Source organism: Bos indicus, chromosome 25, assembly GCF_029378745.1.
Source record: "Bos indicus isolate NIAB-ARS_2022 breed Sahiwal x Tharparkar chromosome 25, NIAB-ARS_B.indTharparkar_mat_pri_1.0, whole genome shotgun sequence".
Classification (NCBI taxonomy): Eukaryota; Metazoa; Chordata; class Mammalia; order Artiodactyla; family Bovidae; genus Bos; species Bos indicus.
The window spans coordinates 14,030,323-14,056,545 of record NC_091784.1 but is presented as its reverse complement, the minus strand read 5'-3'; the positions used below and the strand labels follow the sequence as shown (position 1 = coordinate 14,056,545).

Genomic DNA, 26,223 nt, shown 5'->3' with positions numbered 1-26,223 from the left:
GGGAAGCCTGGTGTGCTGCAGTCCATGGGGTCACAAAGAGTCGGACACAACTTAGTGACTGAACAACAACAATTTAAAAATATTTATACTGAATTAATCAGGGTAATGGGCTTCCCTGATAGCTCAGTTGGTAAAGAATTCACCTGCAACGCAGGAGACCCCAGTTCGGTTCCTGAGTCAGGAAGATCCCCTGTAGAAGGGATAGGTTACCCACTCCAGTATTCTTGGGCTTCCCTTGTGGCTCAGCTGGTAAAGAATCTGCCTGCAATGCGGGAGACCTGGGTTCGATCCCTGGGTTGGGAAGACCCCTGGAGAAGGGAAAGGCTACCCACTCCAGTATCCTGGCCTGGGTTGCAGTGTTGGACACCACTGAGCGACTTTCACTTTCAATCAGGGTAATAGACCTAAAAACAAAGATCTCAACATATTCCAACATTTTCATCACATTTAAAGTCCAAGAGTGTTTCACATACACACAAGAATCACATGTATGTTTTTAACAAGGAAATTTTTTATGTAAATAAGGCTATCAGATGAAAGAGGTCTTTAAACATGAAAGGTTTACTCCAGTCAGAAACCCTGCTATCTTGCTTCCCTGGTGGCCCAATGGCAAAGAATCCACCTGCTAGTGCAGGAGACACAGGTTCAGTCCCTGATCTGGGAAGATAACACATGCCACAACTACTGAAGGCCACGCCCCTATAACCAGTGCTCCACAGGACAAGCCACTGCCCCGAGAAGCCCGCACACTGCATTGAAGAGTAGCCCCTGCTAGAAAAGCCCGAGTGCAGCAACAAAGATCAGCACAGCCCAAAACAAACAAATACAATTAAAAACAAGAAAGCCCTGCTATCTCAAAAAGACACCATTTTTTCCTCCTATTGGACGGGTAAGCATTAAACACATGAACAAAACTCAGTGTGGGTAAGGACATGGAAAACAGGACTCTGGTAAATTTCAGTTGGGAAGGGGCCTTTATTTACAGAGGGCAGTTTAGCCACAAGTACCTACATTTAAAATGCGTATCATCTTTGACCCAGTAGTTACACTTCAAAGAAGATAAATGAACAAGCATATAATGATGTAGGTACAGGGTTGTCTGACACACTATTATCCACTAGAAACCATCCAAACAGTCATCAAATGAATGATTCAATTAAAGTATGGTGCCTCTAAACAATCAAATATTGTCAGTAAAATGACTGTATACAATTATACATGTCTTTTACAATTCATGTGCAAAGATACATAGAATATACTGTTGTATTAAATAAAAGACCAATTTACTTAAAGATTTATATGTAAAAACTTCTATATTCATAAATTTCTAAATGGAGTTTCATCAAAATAACAATGGCAGTCATTTCTGGGTGGCAGGAGTTAGGTGTCATTAATGGAAGTTTTTTCTCACTACTGCAAGAAAAAAAACAACACATTTTCATTTAAGAAAATGAAGTGTTGCAATCTCACCAAGTGGCTTCAAATCCCTTCAGCTCCCTACTTTAAAATCAAAAGTTTTCACTGAACATTGCAAGTATGTATAATCACCAAACAGCTTATGGATTTCCACCTGTGAGATCTCCTGCTCAGCACCAGGCTTTAAAACAAGGAGATAACGGAAATTTATTAAAGATTCAAATCAAAGAAGTAAGGAAGCCAAATGACCTTAATCAGAAGCCCACATTTCTGGCAACCACCTTAAGAACCCCAGGTTCTATCAACTGACACACTCCTAAAACAACAATCTCCCTCTTGTATCTTCAGAAACCAGGTATGGAGGGAAATTTTTTTTTAATAAGAGACATTTTCTTAAAAAAAAAAATTAAATCATAAAAAACTTACCTCAGTAAAAATGTTTAATTATTTTCCTGTCTCACATTCTTTCTTAGCACCTTTACTGGGAACCTAGAGAGAAAAAAAGTTAAAATTACTTTTTATTCAACATCTACGGCATGCCAGGCAGGGTGGTCAGAGAAAGTATCTCGGAGAACATCAAGTCTGAGAGGAATCAGAATGAATAAAATAGAAGTTACTAAAATGGGAAGATTGGGCAGAAAAGTGAGCAGGTTCAAGTGGAATTGAATAACTTTCCCTAAATGGTTCAAGAACCTATACCTAACTATAGTCAACCTCACAGCAGGTGAAAAGCTGGGTTGCTAGATTAAGAACACCTGCCTGAGCCTCAGCACTACCACGTCCTTGCTTGTCTGCTCCTGAGCAAGTCCATAAGCCCCTGTGCCTGGGTTTCCCCGAGTACCTAATAATAGGACTCAACTCCTAAGTCGGCTGAGGGTTATGATAGATTATCCACATCACGGACTTTAAAACAGTTTCTGGGACATAATAAAATGTTCGATGAACGTTAGTTTTCACTATCGTTCAGTTCAGTTGCTCAGTCGTGTCCACTCTTTGTGACTCCATGAATCACAGCACGCCAGGCCTCCCTGTCCATCACCAACTCCCGGAGTTCACTCAGACTCAGGTCCACTGAGTCAGTGATGCCATCCAGCCATCTCATCCTCCATTGATCCCTTCTCCTCCTGCCCCCAATCCCTCCAGCATCAGAGTCTTTTCCAATGAGTCAACTCTTCATATGAGGTGGCCAAAGTACTGGAGTTTCAGCTTTAGCATCATTCCTTCCAAAGAAATCCCAGGGCTGATCTCCTTCAGAATGGACTGGTTGGATCTCCTTGCAGTCCAAGGGACTCTCAAGAGTCTTCTCCAACACCACAGTTCAAAAGCATCAATTCTTCAGCGCTCAGCCTTCTTCATAGTCCAACTCTCACATCCATACATGACCATTGGAAAAACCATAGCCTTGACTAGACGGACCTTTATTGGCAAAGTAATGTCTCTGCTTTTAAATATGCTATCTAGGTTGGTCATAACTTTTCTTCCAAGGAACAAGCGTCTTTTAATTTCATGGCTGCAGTCACCATCTGCAGTGATTTTGGAGCCCCCAAAAATAAAGTCTGACACTGTTCCCACTGTTTCCCCATCTATTTTTCATGAAGTGATGGGACCAGATGCCATAATCTTCGTTTTCTGAATGTTGAGCTTTAAGCCAAATTTTTCACTCTCCTCTTTCACCTTCATCAAGAGGCTTTTTAGTTCCTCTTCACTTTCTGCCATAAGGGTGGTGTCCATCTGCATATCTGAGGTTATTGATATTTCTCCTGGCAATTTTGATTCCAGCTTGTGCTTCATTCAACCCAGCGTTTCTCATGATGTACTCTGCATAGAAGTTAAATAAGCAGGCTGACAATATACAGCCTTGACGTACTGCTTTTCCTATTTGGAACCAGTCTGTTGTTCCATGTCTAACTGTTGCTTCCTGACCTGCATTCAGGTTTCTCAAGAGGCAGGTCAGGTGGTCTGGTATTCCCATCTCCTTCAGAATTTTCCACAGTTTACTGTGATCCACAGAGTCAAAGGCGTTGGCATAGTCAATAAAGCAGAAATAGATGTTTTTCTGGAACTCTCTTGCTTTTTCAATGATCCAGCGGATGTTGGCAATTTGGTCTCTGGTTCCTCTGCCTTTTCTAAAACCAGCCTGAACATCTGGAAGTTCACAGTTCACATATTGCTGAAGCCTGGCTTGGAGAATTTTGAGCATTACTTTACTAGCATGTGAGATGAGTGCAATTGTGCAATAGTTTGAGCATTCTTTGGCATTGCCTTTCTTTGGGAATGGAATGAAAACTGACCTTTTCCAGTCCTGTGGCCACTGCTGAGTTTTCCAAATGTGCTGGCATATTGAGTGCAGCACTTTCACAGCATCCTCTTTCAGGATTTGAAATAGCTCCACTGGAATTCCATCACCTCCACTAGCTTTGTTCGTAGTGATGCTTTCTAAGGGCCACTTGACTTCACATTCCAGGATGTCTGGCTCTAGGTGAGTGATCAGACCATCATGATTATCTGGGTCGTGAAGATCTTTTTTGTACAGTTCTTCTGTGTATTCTTGCCACCTCTTCTTAATATCTTCTGCTTCTGTTAGGTCCAAACCATTTCTGTCCTTTATCGAGCCCATCTTTGCATGAAATGTTCCCTTGGTATCTCTAATTTTCTTGAAGAGATCTCTAGTCTTTCCCATTCTGTTGTTTTCCTCTATTTCTTTGCATTGATCGCTGAGGAAGGCTTTCTTATCTCTTCTTGCTATTCTTTGGAACACTGCATTCAGATGCTTATATCTTTTCTTTTCTCCTTTGCTTTTCACTTCTCTTCTCTTCACAGCTATTTGTAAGGCCACCCCAGACAGCCATTTTGCTTTTTTTGCATTTCTTTTCCACGGGGATGGTCTTGATCCCTGTCTCCTGTACAATGTCACGAACCTCAGCCCATAGTTCATCAGGCACTCTATCAGATCTAGTCCCTTAAATCTATTTCTCACTTCCACTGTATAATCATAAGGGATTTGATTTAGGTCATACCTGAATGGTCTAATGGTTTTCCCTACTTTACTATAATTATTGAGAAATGGCATAATCCTTATCTTCAACGTGCTTACAATGTAGTGGGTGACAGAATTACCCAGGCATATGACACAAGGCAGGTTCAATTCAGTCGCTCAGTCGTATCTGACTCTTTGCAACCCCATGGACAGCAGCACGCCCGGCTTCTCTGTCCTTCACCAACTCCCGGAGCCTGCTCAAACTCATGTCCATCGAGTCAAAGAAAGATCTAAATCAATTAGTCATTAACTTATTTAAAAACATCTGAGTGTCTGCTCTTTTCCAGGTATTCTGCATTCTTTGGTGGACGTGACACTTTCTCTCCTCATAGCTTCCAGTCTATCAGGACTAAGCTATAGGACAGATGAGCAACACAAGGAGACAGATCCTGTTTTTAATTGGGTGCGGGGCAGCATGTGTTTGACCTGGCAGAATTAGGTAGCAAAACATCCTAAGTGGAAGGGATGGCATTATAGGAAACGTGGGACCTTTGGGGAAGGCTACGCAGCCTCTGGTCAGGGAGCATCCGAGAGGGCAACCAGCAGCAAGGTCAGAGAGAGAGGCAGGAGGGGCCTCAAATGCTGGGTCGAGTTTGTTCTTTTCTCAAGGACACTGATTATCCTGCTCGGAGTGAATCACAGCTTATTTTTAATTTCAAGTCTGCTATTGTTTTATTACTTTTCTTCACAATGTCTTTCTCTTTTACAGGTGAGAGGGGAAAGAGGAAGAAAAAAAGAGAACAGCAACCTCAATCCAAGCTGCTGTTGGCAGTGACAGTGGTAGAAGAGGCACTAAGTGATGAACTTCACATTCTTCTTAATTCTCCAAATGTTCTTACCAAGCCAGAATTGTTCCTGTTACTAATTAGGAAGCCGAGGCTCAGAGGAGTCAAACAGATCCCCAGATGTCCACTGAGCTCATAAATGCAGCTATAGAATTTAACTGCAAGCCTGACTTCCAAGGCTTTCTTTCTCTTCAGACAAAAAAAGGATAAGGGATTCCGCAGAATTTGATGCTCGTTAAAAACTAATTAGAATTTCAAGGTATATCACCTTCTGTACTTACACAGAAATAAATAGCCTTCATACAATCAAAACCACTTAAAAAAGATAAAGACTTCACTTATAAAAACATACACATATGTATATATAGGCATATATATAAATATGAAATGAAAATGAAAGTTAGTCACTTAGTCATGTCTGTCTCTTCGTGATCCTATGGACTGTAGCCCACTGGGCTCTTCTGTCCATGGAATTCTCCAGGCAAGAATATTGGAGTGGGTTGCCATTTCCTTCTCCAATTCACATAAATATACACACATATAATACATTTAATAAGAAATGGGAAAAACCTGTATGAGAAAAATGTGTGCTCTAGAAGTCAGGAGTAAAATCAAACAAATGAAAAAAATACATCATGGTCTTGGAATGGAAAATTCAATATCAGAAAGATATCAATTCTCCCTATGTTAGTTCATAAATTTAACATGATCTCAACTTTTTTAAAGTGTGTTTTTCTTTTCTGGAACTGACAAATGATTCTAAAGTTCACATGGAAAAATAAACAAGCAAGAATGGCCAGGAAAATGAAGGGCAACAGGACAAACTAGTTTTACAGGCATTAAGACATCTTATAAATCCAATAATGTGTGCTTGTGCGGGAACAGAAAGACTTAATGGAACTGACCAGAAAGCCAAGAGAGGTCTCCCAATATATTTGGAAATCTGGACTATAATGTTCTGAAACAAATCGCTAAAAATTAGTGGTAGCCATATGGATAAAGCTGAATCTATATATCACCCCTGAATACCAGAATAAATTCTAAACGGATCAAAGATTTAAGCTTAAAAATGAAACCATAAAGGGAAAAAAATCCTTAAAGAAAAGAAACATGGGCAAAATCCAAATTCTTGGAGGCCTTTTCATGACTCAAAATCCATAAAATATTAACTGCTTAAAATTTAAAGAAAAAACTTTAAAGCCTTCTCTATACCAAAATACATTAAAGTAAACTTTTGAAAAATGACAAGCTTGAGGAAACTGGAATTTGCATCACAAAGGTCTATTTTATAAATTCCTAGAAATTGTTAAGAAAAAAATTCAAAAGAAAAATGTGCAAAGGGCATGAACAAATAGTTCACAGAAAAGAAACAGCCTTAAAAAGAATACATTTGAATCAGTTCTAATGAGGTGGATGAAACTGGAGCCTATTATACAAAGTGAAGTAAGCCAGAAAGAAAAACACCAATACAGTATACTAACGCATATATATGGAATTTAGAAAGATAGTAACAATAACCCTGTATGCGAGACAGCAAAAGAGACACAGATGTATAGAACAGTCTTTTGGACTCTGTGGGAGAGGGCGAGGGTGGGATGATTGGGACAATGGCATTGAAACATATATAATATCATATGTGAAACGAATCACCAGTCCAGGTTCGATGCAGGATACAGGATGCTCGGGGTTGGTGCACTGGGATGACCCAGAGGGATGGTAAGCGGAGGGAGGTGGGAGGGGGGTTCAGGATGGGGAACACGTGTACACCCGTGGCGGATGCATGTTGATGTATGGCAAAACCAATACAATATTGTAAAGTAAAAAAAGAAAGAAAGAGCCTTTAAGCATGTGAAAAGATGCTCAGCCTCCTTCATGATCAAAGTAATGCACATTAAAACCACAATGAGTTACTTTCCACCTTATTGGACTGATACGAATCCAAAGGCTGGTAAATCAGCCTATTACAAGAGGCTGTGGAGACAGATACCTGCAAGGGTTCAAAATGGTACAACCCTGAAGGTGGGCAGCATTTATCAAAATGTATAAACGCACTGCTCACGGACCCAGCAATCCCACTTCCAGAAAGGTATCCCACAGATACACTTCACATATATGAACTGACGTGTGCACAACGTTATTCACCACAGGCTGTGACTGGAAGACTGGAAAACATTCAACTATCCATCAATGGGGGTTAACTTCAATAAACTATGGCACAGGCCACACAATAGTATATCCTGCATCTGTTAATAAATGTTTTCTATATACTAGTGTGGAAAGATGCTAAAGGTACACTACTGGAAAAAAAAAAAAAAAAACAGGGTCAGAATAATTTATGTAGCATCCTACATATAAAAGGAGTGGGTATATACAGTATACTAGTATTTGCTTGTATCTACACAAAGAAACAACAGACATCTATAGGAAACAAATAGAAAACATTCTGTAAGGCTGGAGACAGCATGTTAAACCAAAACAATACTGGAAATTAGACTCCTCAAAATAGATTTTTTTAGTTTTTGAATCACATGAACATTTTATATATACAAAAAGAATTTTAAAGTGTTAAAAATGTACTTCATAGGAGAAAGAGAAAGAGAACTACTTATCACCTAGAGTCAAAATCCAACACACATTAAAAGGGAATGTTTTCCCAAATTAGGAGTTTGAGATTAACAGATACACACTTTTATACATAAGATAAACAACAAGGGCCTACTGTATAGCACAGGGAACCATATTCAATATCTTATAATAACCTAAAATGGAAAAGAATCTGAAAAAGAATACATATGTGTGGGTGTGTATATATATATATGTATGTATGTATAACTGAATCACTTCGCTGTACACCTGAAACTAACACAACATTGTAAAGCACTACATTTCAATTTAAAAAATAATAAAAATAAAATAATTTTTCTATGAATTAGATGTTAACAAGCAAATTTAGTGTGACCATCACTAAAAATCACACAAGACAATTTTTAAGTTTTTCTTTAATCAAGCTAAAGCACATTTTAGTAATCTCTAAAAGCACTATTTGGAGGACAAGAAATCAGAAAAAAGAACAGAAAAAGTATAACGAGGATGCTTTCGCCTAGTGGTTCTCAAAGTATGGTCCCTGGGCCAGCAGCATCAGCATTATCTGAGAACCTGTTAAAAGTGCAAATTCTCAAACCCCAGTCCAGACCCACTGAATTAGAAACTCTGGGAGTGGTAGGGAGCAGTTCTGGTGATAAGCACCCCAGTCTGAGAGTCAGTGATCTGGCCAAGTGCTCGATATACATCTTCATGCATCACTTGAGGAGAATCTTATTAAAAAGCAGATTCTGGTTCAGTAGTCTGGGGTGAGCCCCAGAGCTGGCATTTCAAACAAGCTCCAGGAGGCTGCGAGTGTGCAGCTGGTTGAGGGAGCATACTTACAAAGAAAAGCTCAAATCCACCTGGAAGAAGGTATGCAGTCTTCAGTGGTTGAGTTTCCTATGAAACCTGCCCTCAGTAGGGTCCTTACACAGATTTCTAGGCTGGGGGACACCACGTAGCCTCCCATATAAATTCTGTCTTTAACACAGAATAAATACACTCAGTGAAAAAAGTCAAAGTTGCTCAGTCGTGTCCGACTTCTTTGCAAGCCCACAGATTGTAGCCAGTCATCCTCCTCTGTTCGTGGAATTCTCCAGGCACGAATACTGGAGTGGGTTGCCATTCCCTGTTTCAGGGGATCTTCCTGACCCAGGGATTGAACCCAGGTCTCCTGCATTGCAGACAGATTCTTTACCATCTGAGCCACTATATCTTATTAAAATAACAGTGAATTGTTGAAATTCAACTTAAGGATGTCTCATTTGAGACAACTTTCATTTATAAGTGGACGTAGGAATCTTTCAGAATGGGGGAAGAAAAAAGAAGGCACGTTCATACATCCACCTGGTTATACTGTCTGATTACCTTTACTTCAAACATTAGCCACACCATCTTCTCTCCATGAAAAATGATCAAGCAGTTTGTTTCCTTCTAAACATATTTTCAGATGGTTCTTATACTTACAAACACTAATTCTCCATTTGCTTTACATGGGGGAGAAATGTTTATAGGAATCTTCCAAGTAAAGAATTCTAATTTAGATGGAAGAACCTGGAACTGGTATGTATCTGCATTTTGCAAGTCATTCTTTGGACAAAGGTTTTGGTGTTAAACATGAATCAAAGTGCTGACATTTCCACATATCCCTACCTCACTGCATCTAGGACACCATCATTTCCATACACACTATTATTCAGTGTAACACTAAGAACAAAAGCTGCCAATGAAGCCCTGACATGTCAATTTAAGACAAGAGTCTATCTCAGACATGCATCTTAAAAATCAATGAAATGGCTTAATTATAAATCTCAGAGATATGTACATAATAAATTATGCATTTTCATCTATAGAAGCATGGATTTTTGTTCACTCAACAATTTGTCCCCATACCTAAAACAGTGAAAAGTTCCAACACGCACATAATATGACTCGGTTCATTTTTGTCGGTTCATTTTTGTACAGGAGTATTTTTTTAAAAGGTAGTGATTAAAAAAGACAAAAAAGGAGTGACCTCTTTTTACCCTGAAACATAATACTGCTTGTGCAAAGTAATAAAAAGTAATCATTCTTAATTTGGATAATTTTCCCATCTGGAAGGATTCAATGTATCTATCTCTAGGCAATTTAAAATACATCCTTCTATTCTGACAACAACCTTACATGTTTGTTTCCATAGCACCTTTCAAAAGTAACAAGCAAATGAACAACAAACATCTTCCAGCAAAGAAGTCAGTTTATCTATCCAACAGAAAGGAAAAATAAACTTCCTGTGTGGATTTAACAAAAGTTGAAGAAATTCATCTTGTTACACTATAGCTGTATAAGAGCTGGAGTTGAACTATCTTAACTCAATTTGCATTTTCCCCATGGCAGTAAGACTAACTCAGTTTCAAATGAAATCAGAATTTCTAACGAATCCTATCAGGAGCACAGAGGACAATGTAACTATAGTTCATTTTAATTTTCACTCTTGTTCAATATGTATTGGCCAAATTCTCTAACATGGATATTAGTAAGCAGAAAGAAAGAATGGCTTCCCCGATGGCTCAACAGTAAAGAATCCGCTTGCAATGCAGGAGCCGCAAGAGACACGGGTTGGATCCCTGGGTGGGGAAGATCCCCTGGAACAGGGCACGGCTACCCACTCCAGTATTCTTGCCTGCAGAATCCCATGGACAGAGGAGCCTGGCGGGCTACAGTCCATATTGTCACAAAGAGTCGGATATGACTACAGTGACTTAGCACACATGCAGAAAGAACAGGGGAAAAAATGTTCCCAACAAAAACTGTCAGTTAAATTCTGCCCTCTTCCCTGCTATAACTGAGTTTACAATTTAGAGTCACTCTCAATGGAGCTAGACCTTGAGACATGTGAGGTCCTCTGACATGCTTAGTTACCAAAGTGACTGGGGTACACCACTAGCATTTACAGCTTGGGAGCCAAGATGCTCCAACTTCTCACAATGCATGGGCTAGATCCACATAATGAAGATTTATCCTGGTCCTGAGACTGTTCAATGACCAGCCAGATTAATCACCTTAACTGGCCTTACTTCAGAACATAATACTAAATACTTTACAAGAAATTATGGAAAAACCCTAGGAATTTAAGAGAAGGTAGCTAAAGCAAGTTAAGACTGAATGACTAGGGTCTGAAAATTAGTGACTATTTCCACACACCAAGCATTAACTCAACATACAATTGCAGTGTCACGACACTGAGCTTATCTACCCTATGTGAGATACTGCCACCGAATCAAACAAAAACCCTTCAATCTAGCTAATATTTTATTATCAGAGAGAAGCAGTAGGAATCCAGCATGTTGCCTCAAAGCAGCAGTACTTCAAAGCTTGCGGCACAAAAGATGCCCTACAATGTTGTTTGAAGTCTGGCATTCACGGAAGGGCTATATTAGTATTATTTCTATGTTGACTGAGATCGTCTGTACTTTGTCTTGTCCTGTTACTCCTAACTCAATCTAGGCGTGAATCTTCATAATCCTAAATAAGTTACTCCAATACTTAAGGTGTCCTCCACTCCCGTGTCTACCTAGACCTCTAATCTTTCCTTTCCTTGTATGAAATAGCTACTGACATTTTTACCTCTCTTCAACCCAAGCTTATTTACTAGAAACAGGTAGGAGCACTCCAGTCTGCAGCACAGCAGTAACGTGCTAGACGTGATGTGGCAATGCATGTCATGTATTGTTCTTTTATTTCTAACATTTAAATCGGAGCATCACAGTGGTTTTCAATTACGTACGTAGGTAGCTTTTTCGTCTGATGAATTTCATTGGAGCTGTAAAGGGGGCTTTACAAACAGTTGCTGCAAAGGGGAGGGGCCTTGGTTCTGACAAAGTTGAGCACTACCGCTCCAAAGACTGGAATCACGTGCCGAACAAAAAAACAAAAAAGTTTCCTTTGCTTAAAGCAAGCCCTGGGCTCCAATATTCCACTTCCATTCGATCGGACATCCTATCCCAGACACACACTGCTGCTTTTAAGCCCACTTCTGCCCTCACACAGGGCCAAAGAAAAGTTTTTGTCCATTTCGGAAACAGGGACCCTTTCGGGAAGCTGACAAAGGCCGAGGACTCTCCTCCAAGAAACTGCTGTGCCATGCTGCATTCAATTAGGAGGAGAGAGGGGCCCCCCCAGACACACCCTCTGCAGCTCAATCGGAACCTGAGAATCCGAGCCCTAAAACCCCGCGAGTGGGGGCGGGGAGAAGGATGGGAGGCAAGGACGGGGCGGGGCGCTGGAGTCGCCGTGCCCGGGTGTGAACCCCGACTCCACCGCGTCCCAGCGGCGTGACCCTGGGCAGGGCGCTTCACCTCTGCGTGCAGCCCCGAGCGGAACCGCTTAAGTGCCGGCAGACGATTAAGGCTCACTGAACGGTGTTGCCGCACCCGGCAGCGCCGCGTCCTCCCGCGCCAACGCGCCGCCGGGGGAAACTGAGGCGCGCCCCGCGGTCGCACCCGCGAGCGGACGCGGGCTACGAGGGGACTGGCCCGGCCGCCCCGCGGCCCCGGCCCGGCCGCCCCGCCCCGCCGCGCCCGCTCCGGTCCCGGGACAGCGCGGACCGGGCGACTCCGCTGCAGCCGCGGGGCCGACGGAGGTGGCCGCCCAGAACGCGGGCCGCCCGCCCGCCCGGCCGGGTCCCCCGCCTGGCCCTCGGTCTCCGCCGCTCTCACCCGCTCCTCAGCCCAAACGGCAGCCGCCGCCGCCCGCAGCTCACCTCCCGGGCCGCCGCCGCCGCTGCCGCTGCCGCCGCCGCCGCCGCCGCCGCGCGCGATCTCGCGAGACTTCGCTCCCCCCGGTGCTCCCCCGCCCTCCCCGCGCCGCGCGCGGACCCCGGCCTGGAAACTGCTGGACTCCTTCCTCGGGAGCGGCCCCGTCGCCTCCGGGTTAAGTCTAGGCGGGCTCGCGTCCTGGTCCCTGCGTCCGTCCCGCCCACCTCCGTGAAGGTGAAGGGTTAAATGCCAGGTGCGGGTCGGCCTCCTCCTCACCTGGCCGGCCGGGTGCGCGTGCGCATGCGCGCGCCCCGGGCCCTGGACCTTCGAGCCTTTGCAAAAGCTCTGACCAGAGTGACAACAGTGATCCCTGCAGCCAGTGTTGGAATGCGTCCTGGGTACCGAGTACTTTTAAAACTTCCTGGGTCCTCACAAGTTCCACCATGAAGTGGGTATTATCATGCTCTCCTTTCTAGAGGCGATAAAACGGAGGCTTGGCCAGGTTAAGAACTACCTCTGGGTCACGCAGCTTGGAGTGGGCATCCGGGGTTGTCTGTTACTCAAACCAAAGCCCTGATTTCCCGCCTCCATGACGATCCCCAGGCCCTGTCCCTGTTCCTTCTTCCGCTGAGGGCGCCAAATCTCAGCCCTTCTTTACTTCCCTCCCACGGTTCAAGCTCTCCTAGGAGGGCAGTTGCTACAGTCCCTCTGGTTTTATAAAGCTGCAGTCAGGAAAATGCTTCTCTCTCATTACCCAAACTTCCTAAGGCCTCCCTGTGCCAGACCGTGTCTCCTCTTTAGACTGGTGGCGTTTTGATGATAGCACGGTAGGATGGGACACAAGACATAGAACCAGAATGTATTTACATGGATGTTAGGGGGCTCCGAGAAAGGTGTGACTTCTTCCTGGGATAAAATCTTAACCTTATATAATTGTTTCTAAAAAAAGACGGGCTAGCAATTATTGAGGGCATTTCAAGGTCACTACCAATATTCTTCTGAATCAGATCATAAGAAAATGGAGACTCAAGGAGATGAAGAAATTGGCTCAAGTCTCCACTGTAAGATGAGGTTTGAACCTGAATCTTAGTCCAGAACCCAGTACTGCCTCGCACTAAAGTCCCATGAACTAGCAAGTCTGGGCCAACAAGCTGCTGTAAAATCGAAAGCCTTGGAGGTTCTAGCTATTCCTTTACCTTGCATGAGGGTCTGCAGGGGCTTGCCCAGCCCACCTGACAGTCAAATCTATCTCAGCAAACGCTGGCCTGCCCACCCTGCAAGCCTGCCCAGTCCCTCTGAAAATAACACTGCTTCCTGCTTATATGCAGAGTACATCATGAGAAACGCTGGGCTGGAGGAAGCACAAGCTGGAATCACGATTGCTGGGAGAAATATCAATAACCTCAGATATGCAGATAACACCACCCTTACGGCAGAAAGTGAAGAGGAACTAAAAAGCCTCTTGATGAAAGTGAAAGAGGAGAGTGAAAAAGTTGGCTTAAAGCTCAACATTCAGAAAACTAAGATCATGGCATCCGGTCCCATCACTTAATGGCAAATAGATGGGGAAACAGTGGAAACAGTGTCAGACTTTATTTTTGGGGGCTCCAAAATCACTGCAGATGGTGACTGCAGCCATGAAATTAAAAGATGCTTACTTCTTGGAAGGAAAGTTGTGACCAACCTAGATAGCGTATTAAAAAGCAGAGATATTACTTCGCCCACAAAGGTCCGTCTAGTCAAGGCTATGGTTTTTCCAGTGGTCATGTATGGATGTGAGAGTTGGACTGTGAAGAAAGCTGAGTGCCAAAGAATTGATGCTTTTGAACTGTGGTGTTGAAGACTCTTGAGAGTCCCTTGGACTGCAAGGCGATCCAACCAGTCCATCCTAAAGGAGATCAGTCCTGGGTGTTCTTTGGAAAGACTGATGCTGAAGCTGAAACTCCAGTACTTTGGCCACCTCATGTGAAGAGTTGACTCATTGGAAAAGACTCTGATGCTGGGAGGGATTGGGGGCAGGAGGAGAAGGGGACAACGGAGGATGAGATGGCTGGATGGCATCACTGACGCGATGCACATGAGTTTGAGTGAACTCCGGGAGTTGGTGATAGACAGGGAGGCCTGGCGTGCTGTGATTCATGGGGTCGCAAAGAGTTGGACACGAATGAGCGACTGAACTGAACTGAACTGCAGGCCAGAGGTTATAGATACCCTCCAGGTTCAAACATCACCAAATCCACCTGATGAATGAAATGAATGAAAGAGAGGAAGGGAAATCACAGACCATGGGCAGTGACAAGTTACCAAGCACTGTACCAGGTGCTGTCCATTCATTAGGTAATTTCCACTGGGAGGGAGTTATGTGTTCCCATTTTGCAGATAAGGAAACAAGGGCCTAAGGGTACATACAGGTGCTAAGTGGGAGGGCTGGGGTTCCCACCAAGTCAGTCTATCCCAGGCCAATAAACTTTGGCCTCAGTGACCAACAAGTTTCTCTCCAGACTCAAAAGCCTGTATCTTCATACAGCTGAAAAGTTAGATATCTCCTAAGATCAAGACTCCAATCTCAGATACCATTTATATAAAATAAAGATGTAAATAGGCTGTTGGGAATATGCACCCAGTTAATATATGTGAAGCATGTGCAAAAAGTGCCTTAAGCACTCAGTAAATTATAGCTATTATTACATTGGTAGGCTGTTTATTTTATTCTTTCCCCATCTCCCAATATAAATTCCAAATCAATTTGGAGGATATGGCCTTATCTGCTCAGCCATGGGAATAAAATTAGTTTCTAACACACCTGAAACAATTCCACTGGATGAAATTACCCCCACCCTTCCTCCTGATGGTGGAAAGAGACCCGAAGACTCTCCTGGAGCTTTGATGTGCTCTCCCCTCCCAGTTTCCTGGGTGACTGGCAACCTGTTTTATAAAAGCCTCCCCTTATACAGGAAAAGCCACCCAAATATTTTTAAGTTGTTAGCAAAATAAAAAAAGAAATGTTTAAGCTGAAACTTGGTAAGAGAATTTTGTGAGGTTGGGGGTTAATATAAGTACTATGATGTCATGAGGAAAGTTTGTATAGGAATTGAAGCTGCCACCACCCTCAGCCACAGTACCCTAGGTTAGGTTTCTACCCTGATACAAGACACGTCACAGGTTCCCATCAATGACAACAGCTCAGCTCACCCCGAACTGATCCTCAAAGGGCAGGGATGGATGTAACAGGATCCGTGGAGGGCATTACAGATGGACCAAAAAATTCTGGGTGATTCTAAAATATTTACACCTCTAAGGGTTTAACCTGTGGTTTCCAGAAAGCACTATTAAAACGTTTTTGATTCAAGAGTAACTTTATAAATGCCCATAATGGGATTTGTTTCATGCTCATTCACTCAATAAAAACGTAAGCACTTAAGTGCCAATTACTGTGTTAGTAGCTGTGAGCAAGACACAGTCCAGGTTCTCATCACATTGATGGCCTAGAGGGAAGAGGGATGTTAATTTAATAACGGAACCAATAAATGTTGAAATATTATGTGATAAATAGAATGAAAAAGAAGAGCAAATGACCGGGGGGCGGGGGTGGGGGGAAAGCCTCAATGGAAGGGTAGGAAAGAACTTGAATTTGAGTTCTGGAGGGTGCATTAGCATGAACTAGGCAAAGAGGAAAGAAGAGAACAAGGAATAGGAGATAGGGATGGCTCAGCAAGGAATAGAAGAGGGTGGGAAACTGGGAGATTAGGGTGGACTGGGGCCATATGAAGTATCTCAGGGACTTCACTGGCGGTCCAGTAGCTAAGACTCCATGCTCCCAATGCAGGGGCCCTGGGTTCGATCTCTGGTCAGAGAACTAGATCCTTCGTGGCACAACTAAGAGACATGCTGCAACTAGAGATTCCGCATGCCCCAACAAAGGCCCAGCACAGCCAAATAAATGAATATATATATATATATTTTTTTTTTAAAAAGGCATCTCAGGCAGGTACATACTCTGAGCACATGGGGACAGTGGAGAGAAGAGAACCCAACTGGAGATGAGAGCGTGTCATGGACAATGCCATTGGTTTCCACATACCCATCCTTCCCCATTGGGCAATCCAAGCTCATTACCTCCAGCCAATCTGTATTTGAGGAAATCTCACATCATATGAATACATCCCACCACCGGAGTGTAGAAATCAGGATGCAAATATCCTGCTTCCCTCGCAAGCAGGACAAGGGGTATGACACAGGCTCTGCTGGCCAGAGGTATCATGTGAAGCTGAGCCTCATTTCTGTTGATGTGACTGGTGGCCAAAGTGACTGGCTTTGGGGTGGCAGTTGCAGGGCCGAGCTCCCAATGGAGAAGCCACATGAGAGCTGATGGCAGTGGTGGTCGTGGTGACGGCAAATTCAGGCGGGCTCACGGGTTGCTGATTGGGCCAGGCATGCAGTGTGGTTTGGGGCATTTTTCCTAGAAGCTTAGCCTCAATTTCTTTCCTCCAGCCCTCCCAATGATTCTGTGGGAGACCTAACATCCTTTATTACATTCCCCTTTCTGCTTAAATCAGTCAGCATTTCCACCAAGAACGCTGACCTCTCACAGCCCGAAGCTGGCTGGAGCCAATGAGACTTGGAGAGAGACTCGCTGGGGCCGTGGTGAGAGGAACCTTCTCTGTTGGAAGAAAGAGCCCCAGGAAACCAGCTCGATCTTGATAGCATTCCTTAGGCAGGTTGGCAGGGAGTCCATCGGACCCATTCATGTAGTCACCTATGTCTTAGAATGTATGGCCATTTGGAATCTATGGCTGGTTTACCCACAACAGAAGCGAGAGCTGGGGAAGTGGTTAATTGAGAATAAAGGAGTCATAGGAACAGTCTCCGTGGTGTTGTCAGGAGATTGACCTTCACTACCTTCATTGGTAATGACGACCTTCATTTGACCTTCATTAGACCTCCCAAGATCTAAGGGAAACAAAATGACCTAATGTTAACTGTCCAGTCCTCTACAAAAGCTCTTTTTAGTAACAGGTCAAAAGGTATATAATAAGATGTCTTGGGCATGTGGGTCTCTTCTGGTTGTCTGTGCCAGAAGCTGTCTCTGTTACTTTCTGACTTTAAATAAAACTGTTAAACTGCTGAAAAGACCCAAGCTACTGTGTTCCTTTGATCCCAGAGTGAATTCTTCCCTTTGAAGATCACGAACCTGTAGCCGACACTCCCTGCCTGGCTTGGAATCTCAGTTGCCATCAAGGGTTTCCACAACTGAGGGATACGATAAGGTCTGCTTGGCACAGCAGAGAAACCAAAAGATCTGGATCCTTGACTACATCACCAAGCTGCTAGACTGATATCAGACCTGTAAGGCCCTGGACATCTCCTTCTCTGTGCTAATGGTGCTCATCACAGTTGGGTCCAACTCTTTGCAACCCCATGGACTGTAGCCCACCAGGTTCTTCTGTCTGTGGAATTTCCCAGGCAAGAATACTGAAACCGGTTGCCATTTCCTACTCCAGGGGATCTTCCCAATCCTGGTATAGAAACTGCAGCTCCTGCGTTGGTGGGCAGATTCTTTACCACTGAGCCACCTGGGTAAGCCCCTCCCTGAGCTAATGCATGATGTCAAATCAACCTGAGTTGGCTTCTCTGTGAATGCAGCCCAAACATTCACAATGATGCAGGAAGAAAGAAGCAACTTATGGAGAATAGCGGAGAAGGCAATGGCACCCCACTCCAGTACTCTTGCCTGGAAAATCCCATGGATGGAGGAGCCTGGTAGGCTGCAGTCCATGGGGTCGCTAAGAGTCGAACACGACTGAGCGACTTCACTTTCACTTTTCACTTTCATGCATTGGAGAAGGAAATGGCAACCCACTCCAGTATTCTTGCCTGGAGATTCCCAGGGACGAGGGAGCCTGGTGGGCTGCCGTCTATGGGGTCGCCCAGAGTTGGACAGGACTGAAGTGACTTAGCAGCAGGAGCATGGAGAATAGACATGCATCTTTTCTGGGTCTGTCAGGAACCACCCAAATCCAGGGAACCTTTGTCTACCAGCCTCCTTCACCCCCACCCAATATCAGTCCCACTCAGGCGAGCCCTGAGTGAGAGTGAGTAAAAGTCGCTCAGAAGTGTCTGACTCTTTGCGACCCAGTGGACTATACAGTCCATGGAATTCTCCACGCCAGAATACTGGAGTGGGTAGCTGTTCCCTTCTACAGGGGATCTTCCCAACACAGGGATCGAACCCGGGTCTCCCACATTGCAGGCAGATTCTTTACTAGCTGAGCCACCAACCTGGCCCCAAACACTTCATTCCAGGAAACACATTCTTACATTGCCCTTCCCAGCCTTGGACTGTCTCTCTGAAGGGCACCAAGTGGTTCTGTCACTTGCCCAGCTCACACATCTGGTAAGTGGCAGAGCTGAAGGTCTGGAGGCAAGCCAGATCCCAGACTTTTAACCACTATGTTTAATGCCATACCCCATCCAGTCTCATTCCATTAAAAAAAAAAAGAGTGTGGCCTTGAGCCAGGAAAAAAAAAAAAAAACAGATGAAGAGCCCAAGTTCAGCTCCATATTTGCTATATGGCCTTGAGCAAGCTTCTTAATACTTACTTTCAGATGTAAATGAAGTTAATGATGCCAACCTCATAGAATCTGGCAGTCATCTGTATGACTCACCCACGACCTCTGGCTCCCCACCTTCTGGGCACACAGTGGAACCCACTTCCTGGACCCCTGGGTTGGAGTCACATGAGTAGTCCCAGCCAAAGAATGTGAATGGCGGGAATATGTGTCACTTCTGGCATGGTGTTCTGTTGAGCAGAGCCCCCAGCCTGTCCATCATGGACACATGATGTGAGCAAAAACCAAACTATTATTGTTGGCAGTTGAAAAGACCCTGATACTGGGAAAGATTGAGGGCAGGAGGAGAAGGGGATAACCGAGGATGACATGGTTGGATGGCATCACCGACACAATGGACATGGGTTTGGGTGGACTCTGGGAGTTGGTGATGGACAGGGAGGCCTGGCGTGCTGTGGTTCATGGGGTCGCAAAGAGTCGGACACGACTGTGCGACTGAACTGAACTGAACTGATGTTTGTCAAAGCACATACTAGCCTATACTGATCGATACATACAGTACAGTCATTTTCTCATTTGCTCAAGAAACACTTCTCTGTTGTGGTTCAAACCCCAAATGGACAAGAAAGAAAGCATAGGCAGCAGTCCTGAAGGTTCTAGTGCAATACATCTGAGAGGGGGCCCAGTCCTCTGCTTTTATCCCCCCAGTGATTCTGATGCCCTGGCAAGTCTGAGACCCTTGCGTTACTATTGCCCCACCGTATGATAGTAGAGTAGGGCGGGGTCCTCACCCTTGAGGGCCACACAGACTAGAGATGACAGCTACAGACAGAAAAGTTAACAATGCAAATATGGTTTTGTGACCTGAAATCTGTAACATTAAATGAGTATATTTAGGAACTCTCTGAACTAGGGGGGCTTCCTTGGTGGCTCAGTAGGTAAAGAATCCAGTTGCAGTGCAGGAGATGCAGGAGACCTGGGTTCAATCCCTGGGTCAGGAAGATCCTCTGGAGAAGGAAATGGCAATCTACTCCAGTATTCTTGCCTGGCAAATCCCATGGACAGAGAAGCCTGGAGGGCTACAGTCCATGGGGTCACAAAGAGTCAGACACAACTCAGTGACTAAACCACCGTGAACTAGACAGTTGTCTGTGTAATAGAAAGTAAGTGTGCATCCTGGCAAATTCATCCATCAATGGTGTGACCCAAGATGGGGGTACTTGGACTCCCTATTTCCTCATCCTAATATATACGGTATTATTTGTCTCCGTTTATTTGCTTATTTGTTTTCCAAATATGAACATCGAAACTCAGATGTTCTAAAACATTGCCCATGTCACACAGCTAGTAACAAGGCTGAACTGGAATCAACACCCAGGTTCTTCTGTATCTAGACCCCGCCTTCTTAAACGCTGGTGTAGCTGGTTCACGCAAGGCCTCTGCCTGTCTCTCCAGCTATAGCTCTTCATCTAGAACTCTCTTCCCCTTCCCCTAGAACCCTAGCTTCTAGCCACACCAAACTACTTGCCATGCTAACCCAACTCTGTATTTCACACCTTGGTGGTCTGGCTCCTGCTGGTGCCTCTGCCTGGCTTGCCTTTCCTCTCTTCCAACCACCCTGTCTCCCAATACTGGCCAACTCTTTGCATCCTCAGTTTGAAGGACCCAGCCTCCACGCTTGACCACCCCCTACAGCATGGCACTACATATGGCCCTGCAAGTGCCTCCTCCATTTGATTGCAGCCTGTGGAAGGAGGACCCTTCACTTCCTTTCCCGAGGCTGTCTGATTAGCATTGTGGGCCCTTGTGCTAAAGCTTCAGCCACAACCACCTGAATACCTAGCTCAGGGAAATCAAAGCCCTGCAGCTTACAAGCCAGGCCAAAGAAGACCACACAGCAAAGTATTTCAGGAAGCAGGTTTGGGGTTCTAAACTAGCCACTTTGTAGTGTTGTGACTGCAATCCCCATCTGTAATATCTTGTGAGCCTCAGTTTCTCAGATGAAAATTGGGACTGACAGTACCTGCCTCGCATAGTTGTGAGAATTCAATGAGATACAATGTGTACAGTAAATTTATGCACAACTGGGCTTCCCTGGTGGTCCAGTGGTTAAGAACCTGCCTGCCAACGCAGCGGACTCGGGTTCGATGCCTGGTCTGGGAAGATCCCATGTGCCACAGGGCAATTAAGGCCCTGCACCACAACTTCTGAGCCCGTGCTTTAGAGCCTGTGAGCCAAACCTACTGAGCTAGAGCGCCTTAGAGCCCTTGCTCCACGACAAGGGAAGCCACCACAATGAGAAGCTTGAGCACCGTAACTAGAGAAAGCCCCCATGCAGCAATGAAGACCCAGCACAGCCAAAACTTTAAAAAATAATAGTAATAAACAAAATTTTAAAATGTACACATACCGCCTGGCTCATAAGGAAGAACTGGATTAATTTCCAGTCAATTTCATATTGTTACCATTGTCGTCATCATCTCCTTGTTACTACTATTACTACAACTCAGCATGCCCCCATGCCTATCATTGTTAATATTATTGCTCACCACATCCTCCTCCGTTCCCAACAGCCCTAAGTGTCTTTGCTGAGCATTCCTTCCAAGAACAGACAGTAACCTTAGAATTCTTGAAAGCGATTCTTCATTGTCCCATTGATGGTTCAGTGCCCGCAATGACTTAGCATCCAGGGCACCCTCTGCTTAGTCAACTCTTGAGGAAGTCTATGGCTGCCAGTACCTTTTCATCCAGGCTTCCTGGATATAGGTAAGAAAATATGGGCTAGACTGAGGCTCTCTCTCACTGACTTGACATCATCCCCCTCTGGGTTCATTCCAGGTTCGTTTCGGGTTAGACCAGACCGCTGCAAAGGTGTTCCCTCCTCTGGCCGTGAGATTGGCAGAATCCCAGTCAAATAGGCCTGTGGGCTTCTGTAATTGTTGATAACACCAAAAGGAATAATACTTCCAACAGGCTTTTGTTTTTCCCCAGAGGGAGCTAAAAGAGTCAGGCTCTTGAGTTTCAAATAAAAAAGTGCTTCATATGCCATCAGAGAGAGCCACCCTTGCTCTTCCTACATGTTCGGAGGGTGGAGGGCAAAACACGGGTTTTCAGCAAAGAATTCCTTGAGGTTTCATGCTGAACAACTCCAGGCTGTTATGAAAGGACGGAAAAACAGAACATTCCCCCACACCCGACGTGTAACAGGAACAGAGAACGGAAGAGGAAAACCAAACCTCAGACAAGAAAATTTTTAAAAATGTAAAGTTGGCTTTTCTGATTGAGAAGGTTCTGAAGACCCAGCCATGAATGGTTTCTGCTGGGATTTGCATGTAAGTGAAAATTCACAAAGTCTGTGAAAGTGGAAATACAGATTAAGAAGTCAGAGGGAAAGGGGACAGCATTGTGTGTTGGGAGGGGCAGGGGTCAGAAATCAGTGAGGAGGTAAGAGGGCTGCCCACAAGAGGCAAAGGGTTTGCAGGAGCAAGGACGGGGGTCAGGGTAGGAGGACCACAAGGTGAGCGTTTTCTCCAGAGAGGGAAAAAAAATAGGCAAACTTTTTTTTTTTTCCTCTCCAGAACCATGTTGATATACAGCTGCTTGAATAAAATTTGCATTCCCATCTGACTCATTTCATAGGAACAATGAGGTCACATTCCAGAGCCTCCTGCACCCCACTGCTGATAAAGTGTGTAATTAGCGCTTTTTGCATTAAAAAGGACCATGAATTCTACTGGGTTCTCTTGGAGGTCAGCCCTGGGATTTCTTTGGAAGGAATGATGCTAAAGCTGAAACTCCAGTACTTTGGCCACCTCATGTGAAGAGTTGACTCATTGGAAAAGATTCTGATGCTGGGAGGGATTTGGGGCAAGAGGAGAAGGGGACGACAGAGGATGAGATGGCTGGATGGCATCACTGACTCGATGGACATGAGTCTGAGTGAACTCTGGGAGTTGGTGATGGACAGGGAGGCCTGGCGTGCTGCGATTCATGGGGTCGCGGAGAGTCGGACACGACTGAGCGACTGATCTGATTTGATCTGATCTCTTGGTCTAGCTTCTGACAGCAACATCTAGCATTCAGTATTGTATTCTCACATCGGTCATTTCCAGGGGAGAAAAGAAGAGCGCAGGGATGAAAAGGGAACATTTTACACAATTTATCAAGCTCCTTGATTACAAAAAACAAATGAAGTTACAACTCAAGAAAGTTACAAATAAGGAGGGAGACATGAATGACCCTGCAGTGATGAATTGAAATCAGTAGTATCAGTATGAACTAAAGTTTAAAAAAATAGATACAAATATAAATATAGAAGTGTGTGTTCCTGGATTAGTATACATAATATATCTCCAAACTCTGAACACTGAAAAGACCTAGAAGCAAAGAATCCCCAGTAGCAATGAGCACACTTACCACCCAGATCTTGGTTTCTAAACACCATTCTTCAATGAAAGGAACCAGGGCTCCTTGGAGAAGTGGTGGATTCCAAAGCTGGAGGAAGGGAAATACAAGACCAGCCTGGAACACCATGTATTGCCAGAAAATAGAGAATTGCTCAAAAAAAAAAAAAAAAAAAAAAAGGCTGGGGCCTTATTAAGGATATAGGAGCTCTCAGTGGTCAAAGCTGGAATGATCGGAGCAACAAAATAATGATAGTATTGGATTATAAGCCATAGAATAAAATAAATACCCATGAGTCCATACTGATGGAAGGAAGGGAGTCTTACCTTAAAGATGAATTACAATTAATAAATGTAGAAGGAATGAGGGAGATAAAAAACCACCACTAGAATACCACAGTAATAGTCAGGGGTGGGATCACTGCCTGGAAATGGTGGGAGCGTTTTTGCCATGGCGGTCGGCCGATCTCTGAGTGGAACCAGGATGCCGCTGTGTACGTGGGGGGCCCCGATGAGAAGGTTAGAGAACCACTGCTGTGGGAACTATTTCTCCAGGCAGGGCTAGTAGTGAACACGAATATGGCAAAGGATAGCGTCACTGTGGGGCAGCACCAAGGCTACGGCTTTGTGGAATTCTTGAGTGAGAAAAATGCTGACTATGCCATTAAGATCATGAACATGATCAAACGCTATGGGAAGCCAACAAGGGTGAATAAGGCATCAGCTCACAGCAAAAAGCTGGATGTGGGAGCCAACATTTTCATTGGGAACCTGGACCCACAGATTGGTAAGTTGCTTTATGATACCTTTAGCACCTTTGGGGTCATCTTACAAACCCCCAGGATTATGCGGAACCCTGACACAGGCAACTCCAAAGGTTATGCCTTTATTCATTTTGTCTCATGTGATGTTGTGGATGCAGCGATTAAGGCCATGAACAGGCAGTACCTCTGTAACCACCTAATCACTGTGTCCCACGCATTCAAGAAGGACTCCAAGGGCGAGCGTCATGGCTCAGGCACTGAACAACTTCTGGCAGCACAGAACCCACTCTCCCAGGCTGACCGCCCTCGTCAGCTGTTTGCAGATGCAACCCCTCCTCTGTCTGCTCCCAATCCTGTGATATTATCATTGGGGTCTGGGCTTCCTCCACCAGGCATGCTTCCTCCTTCCCAGTACTGCCTCCTGGAGCCCTTCCACCTGAGATACCCCCAGCCATGCCACCACCACCTATGCCTGCTGGGGCTGGAGGACATGGCCCCCAGTCAGCGGGAACCCCAGGAGCTGGATATCCTGGACACAGACACTCACATCCTCACCCATTCCTACTGGGTGGGATGCCCCATCCAGAGATGTCTTAGAGGCAGCTGGCCCACCATGGCCCTCATGGCTTAGGGCACCCCCACACTGGGCCCCCTGGCTCTGGGGGGCAGCCACCACCTTGACCACCATCTGGAATGCCTCATCCTGGACCTGCTCCAGTGGGCAAGGACCCCCAGCCCCGAGGGCCTCTGTTTGGTTCTCCCATGGGTCACTCAGGTCCTATGCCTCTGCATGGTATGCGTGGACCTCCTCCACTGATGGATACATTGGCCCTCCACGACCTCCACCCTACAGCTACCAGCGGGGAACCTTCCTTCCACCCAGACCCACTCCCCAGCCTCTAGTTCCCCCTTGAGGCCCACTACAAGGCCCTCTCCCTCAGTGATTTCTCATTGTCTTTCCTCCTGTTGTAGCCTCCCAATATCTATTCACTTTCTTGGACCAATCAGAGTGGCTATAGCTTCAAGGGGCTAAGGCACTAATCCCTCTCAGGCTTTGCTTTTGTAAGTATAATTTTTTTCACAGGAGGTTTTGTTTCATTTTTTTTCTTTTCCTCTATGTTGGCCCTAAGTGTTTTGCAAATACCCAGAGAAAATTAAACTAAACTCCTTGTTAAAAAAAAAAAAAAGAATACCACAGTAATAATTTCCTCAGGTAAAGTCCACAGACGGATACTAAAATTTAACCAGGCAAAAGTGTGAGGAGAAACAGGATGGTCTCAAAGTATTTCCCTCCAAATATTTACTAATTACAAAGGATGAGAAGGAGATAAACACACTAAAAATGGAGAAGAACCCCAAGCAGAGGGGACACCATGTACAAAACCCTGAGCGGGCAGAGAGCTTGGGTGTTTGAGGAGATGGGGCACCGACCACCAGGACTTGGAAGAGAATCCGAAGTTGATTTGGAAGAGAACCCTAAATCCACGGCATCCTCCGTCACTGCAACTACCACTGCGTTTCACATTGGTCCTCCCAACACCCCTTCTCAATGCTGGTGAATAAAACCATCAGCACCTCTACCACCAGGCCAACCCCCGCCCCCACAAAATGTGACAACAGAGTATAATCATGTGCTGTGCATGTCTCCCCTGCTTCCCAAATTCATACACTGAAACTGACCCTCAGTGGGATGCTGTTAGGGAGTGGGCCTTTGGGAGGTGACTAGGTCATGAGGGTGGAGCCCCCATGGAGGTGATTAGTGCCCTGATAACAAAGACCCTGTTATGCTCCCCCACGCCTTTCACCACGTGAGGGCACAGTGAGAAATCCGTGTCTGTGAATCTGGAAGTGGGCTGTCACCAGACACTGAATCAGCCAGCACCTTGATCTTGGACTTCCAGACTTCTGAACTGTGAGCAGTAAATGTTT

General features: G+C 44.9%; 1 protein-coding gene and 1 pseudogene across 10 annotated transcripts in view; one reads left to right on the top strand and one right to left on the bottom strand.

The window, feature by feature from the left end:
• Positions 1-26,223, bottom strand: part of MRTFB (myocardin related transcription factor B) — a 291,519-nt gene that overhangs the window by 200,525 nt on the left and 64,771 nt on the right. For 4 of the 10 annotated variants that reach the window (XM_070779690.1, XM_070779687.1, XM_019987446.2 and 1 more), the window contains one exon: positions 1,843-1,905. The gene's annotated coding sequence lies outside the window, so the exon portion shown is untranslated. Of the gene's footprint in view, positions 1-1,842; positions 1,906-12,518; positions 12,633-23,543; positions 23,565-26,223 lie in introns of those variants that run through there. The other 6 variants (XM_070779686.1, XM_070779694.1, XM_070779692.1 and 3 more) reach the window with 3 other exon arrangements.
• LOC109578112 (splicing factor 3B subunit 4 pseudogene) lies at positions 12,804-25,238 on the top strand (annotated as a pseudogene).